General features: G+C 44.1%; 1 non-coding gene across 1 annotated transcript; it reads right to left on the reverse strand.

Annotated features, from left to right (window-relative positions):
• Positions 1 to 958: 958 nt before the first annotated feature.
• On the reverse strand, positions 959 to 1031 carry trnav-cac (transfer RNA valine (anticodon CAC)). The gene has a single exon. It is a non-coding gene; the product is annotated as a tRNA-Val (tRNA).
• Positions 1032 to 4813: the final 3782 nt, after the last annotated feature.

Below are 4813 nucleotides of genomic sequence, written 5' to 3' on the forward strand. Positions count from 1 at the left end.
ATATCCTTATCTTAAGTCTAACTCTTATGAGCTTTAAGACCCTAGAATGTATTTAAGTAAAACGACTGAACACATTATGTGAGAGATAAAATATAACCACAGCTTTTTTTTTTTTTTTTTTACAAAAACAATTAACCTATACACACAAACACCCACACACACACCCTCTTTTTTAATTTAATTTTTAATTAAATTTGAGGAGAGAGACAGAGCCAGATACAGTGTGGATAACATAAGTACCCTATGCAAAACAGGCATTGTTAGGACCTGGGATCATAACAGACAACAGAACTTGTTGAATTTTATAAAATGATTGGGCGAGAGAGAGAGAAAGACAGACAGAGACAGTGTGAATATGATAAACGCACAATTCAAAACTGGCATTGTTAAGACCTGGGACCATTACAGACAACAGAACTTGTTGATCTTATAACGGTTTAGATTTACTAAACCATTAAATGTATATTTAAAAAAGACCCCCAACCACTACAGGAAGAGCCGACCCATTCACACTCTACAGTTGACCAACAAGAACAACAAGAACAACAGGTTATGGGCGGCCTTGTTGTTCAGGGTTTTATGGGTGTACACTTTCTGACGGATATGACGTAGGAATAATTAAGGAAATAACTCTACCTAAAATCACGCCCCCCAATTATGACGTAGGAATATTAATAAGCTTAGGGCATACGTCATAACAAAATAGGCCGCGCCCAAAAAACCCAACTATCTACTCATAAGAGTAACAGCAATGTCGCCGATCCTGCTACGGTCGTATTGTAACAGCAACAACATGTATCGATTTTAAAAGTGTGAGTTCCAGCGCCTCGCAAAGCTACCCTTCTGTGATCGTTTGTTCTCTAGGTCAGGCTTTCTTGACACTCCGAGGAAGAGAAAACGATGGCCGGCCGCGTTACAGGGACAGGTAACACGGCACTAGCACACGTGCACCGCGGGTTGTTTCCGCCCGGTTTCGAACCAGGGACCTTTCGCGTGTGAGGCGAACGTGATAGCCACTACACTACGGAAACCAACCTGTCCTGGCGTTTCGAATGGCTCCCATCGAAGCAGGCTGGTAAAACGCGCACAGGCGTTTCCCTTGGGCCAGCCTGTGAGATAAAGGTTTCTAATTTCACTGACCTATTTTGCAATGCTCAAGGGCACATCAGGACACTTTGGAAACTCTTTCAAAGGCAGGACGCCCTGCGCTCTGACAGTGCCTGCACTTAGCCCAACAAGGTGATGCTGAATGGCTTGTTCAAACGGCTGGTGGTCTTCCTTCACCAGCAGACTATCAGAGCTATACTGCGCCTTCAACTACATAAGAGTAACAGCAATGTCGCCGATCCTGCTACGGTCGTATTGTAACAGCAACAACATGTATCGATTTTAAAAGTGTCAGTTCCAGCGCCTCGCAAAGCTACCCTTCTTCGATCATTAGTTCTCAAGGTCAGGATTTCTTGCCACTCCGAGGAAGAGAAAACGACGGCCGGCCTTGGGGCAGAGAGATGAGGACGGGTAACACGGCACTGGCATACGTGCACCGCGGGTTGTTTCCACCCAGTTTCGAACCGGGGACCTGTCGCGTGTGAGGCGAACGTGATAGCCACTACACTACGGAAACCGACCCGTCCTGGCGTTTCGAATGGCTCCCATCGATGCAGGCTGGTAAAACGCGCACAGGCGTTTCCCTTGGGCCAGCCTGTGAGATAAAGGTTTCTATTTTCACTGACCTATTTTGCATTGCTCAAGGGCAAGAGGATCCAGAAAAACAGGTTACTGAAATGATGTTTGACGCCGTGGACTGGCCGTTCTTGAAAGAGGTCATAAACTGTATAAATGATGGTTTTGACATCTTGACCAAATGTTCGCAACTGGATTTGGTTAGAAGGAGAATATGCTGGATTATGGATTATATATCCCCCTTGAATGACGACGACGATGATAAAACAGACGACGTGTGGGGTTTTGGAGGGGGGTCTGACGGCTCAGGGGCTACTCTCTTCTAAGAGGGCGGTGTGTCATGACGTAGTGAAGAGATAGGATAAAAGGCGCAACAATTCATTCATGGTTTAAAATTAAAGAGAATGTCTTACCCGAAAGCTGCGGACGTCGACAGGCTCTACAGGCCTCTTCAAACCCGGGATCACCCCTGGTTCTATTCCCCAGATTTTGTATACACTCTGGAACCCTTTGACTGCGGTTACTCTCCAAGACCTCAGACCCCGGTCCCTCAGGACGAAACAACATGCGGTGCGATGGATGTCCAAATGAGTCTCGGGGATCCCCAGCCTCTGGAGCTCATGGAGGGCCTCGATTTTGCCGAACTGTCTACCGTCTGTGCGTCTCAGGAGGGGGTCAGTCCAATGGATGTAGAAACACCCCACAAACCACCAGGCGAACCAATGAGCATCGGACAGTCCCGGGGGCGTGATGAAGACGAAGGATTTATGCCCGGGGTATGTGACCAAGTAAGCAGAGTGGTTAAAAGCACCCTGGTGTATATTCTGAGTGCTCTCATCGACCGAGCTCTGAAAGAAGTCTGTCGGGGGTGTGAAGTGAATCACCCCAGTCAGTTGAGACACAGTTGTTTGTTTGAACCAGACCGTTACTATTTCCTGTTCTATTTCAACGTGTTTTACAGAAGACTGAACAAACCGTGGCTGAAACCGGCACTAATCAAGGCGCTGTCTTACTCCCACATACATGTCACTGCGGGACAAGTCCAGAAAATCATAGATGAGATTTTGCTGGAGCTGAAAAAGGAGCCGTTTATAATAGAGAAACTTGGGCAGCTGCTCAATGACCTGGATGAGCCGAGTAGAAAAACCGCTGGCAAGCTAAAAGCTTATTTCTTCCGTAAAGAAGTTAAAGCTGGGGACAGCGACGAAGAATTCGACATCTACGCCACTGATTCAGACTCTGACCTGAACTAAGGGACTTTGAACATGGGGAATGTTCTGGACTGCTTCTGCAACTGGTTCTGTCATCAACACTCTGCAGCTAACCTGAGAGCGCTATTACACCATGTGCTTGACAGAAAAGTAGCCAACGCGAGCCTTTTCTCTACAGATTTAACCATCGATGAGGATCAACTTTCAAACCTGGAAAAGTTAATGGCTGCTGTAACAAAGATCGGGGGGTACGAACACTGGGATGAAGCGCTCAAGGGGGCCAAGAATGATATTAGGCCATTTCATCAACATCTGTATGACCTTTTACTGAGCATGTTTAATACACCTCTGTTTAATTTTAAAATAGGTCATATTGTTGTTTATTTACATATGTAACTGAGGTGTGTGCCTACAAGATAAAGAAACAGGTATATTTGTTGATATAGATCAAGTAACCAATCATCTGATTTCTTTTTGTCTGGACCGTAGAAAAAATTGTTGTGTATGTTATACTTTTCTCAAATGTCTAAAAAGGGGTATCTGCTCTCCTGAAGTTGAATAAAAAACCTTGTAAAAAACTTTGCGCATAGTGTGGGTCTGTGTGGTTATTTGACAGAATGACTCGGCAAGCTCCCCAAATGCAGGAACTATACTACAACCCAGCCAAGATTGGGGGTTTGGCGGGTAAGAAGGGTTTTCAAAGAGGACTCGCTGAGGCCGGAGTGAAGGTTAATGATGTGGTTGTTTCAGAATGGTTACGGGAACAAGACGCCTATACCTTACATAAACCTCTCAGGATTAACTTTAAAAGAAACCGCGTATATGCAACTGACATAGACTCACAATGGCAAATGGATCTAGTCGATATGTCAAATTTATCAAAACATAACAATGGTCACAAATTGATGTTGATGTGTATCGATGTTTAATCAAAATATGCCTGGGCTCGAATTCTACATAATAAAACAGGTTGAGCGGTGACGAGGGTCTTTGAGGATATATTGTCCCAGGGTCGATGTCCTAAAAAACTGCAGACTGATTAAGGAAAAGAGTTTCTCAACAGAGAATTTCAGAATCTACTGAAGAGACACAAAATACATCATTTCACCACCGGAAATGAGCTTAAAGCATCGGTAGTGGAGAGGTTTAACCGCACCATAAAGACCAAAATGTGGAGATATTTTACAGCGGTCAACACGTTCAAGTATTTTGATAAAGTTCAGGATTTTATTGATGCTTACAACCAAGGGTATCACACCAGTATTAAAATGAAGTCTATAGATGTTGATCAAAGTAATTCTTTTCAGGTCTATACAAAATTATACGGACCATTTATTAAGAAGGGAAAAACTACTTATAAGTTCAACATCGGTGATGTGGTTCGCGTTTCAAAGCTAAGGAGTACTTTTGCCAAAGGTTATGAACAAACATTTTCTGACGAATATTTTACAGTTACCGAACAGTTGGCTAGAGCCCCCCCCGTGTACCGGTTAAAAGACTATGACGGGGAGGATATAGAAGGAACGTTTTACGAAGCCGAGTTACAAAAAATGATTGTGGGTAAAGACAGTGTATACAGAGTTGAAAAGATATTAGCTGAAAAAACCCAGAACCGGAAAAAATATGTGTTGGTGAAATGGCTTGGATGGCCTGAAAAGTTCAATAGTTGGGTCCCGGAACAACAGGTTTGCGATATTCAATCCTTATAACAACATGCCCGCGGGTGTGTTGGGGGCATTACTCTCGATACTCAAGATGGAATCATGAGGCTTCTACGTGACTCTACCCAGTAACGCCTCTCTCGATATATACCCTAAAAATGAAACATCCAGTTACACGGTACAATTTGGAAAATCTATAGATCTAAGAGGGTCGTGGGAAGTGGGGTTGGCGGAAATACAGTATCCTTACACTTGGGC

This window comes from Amia ocellicauda, chromosome 11 (assembly GCF_036373705.1).
Source record: "Amia ocellicauda isolate fAmiCal2 chromosome 11, fAmiCal2.hap1, whole genome shotgun sequence".
In the NCBI taxonomy this organism is placed as follows: domain Eukaryota; kingdom Metazoa; phylum Chordata; class Actinopteri; order Amiiformes; family Amiidae; genus Amia; species Amia ocellicauda.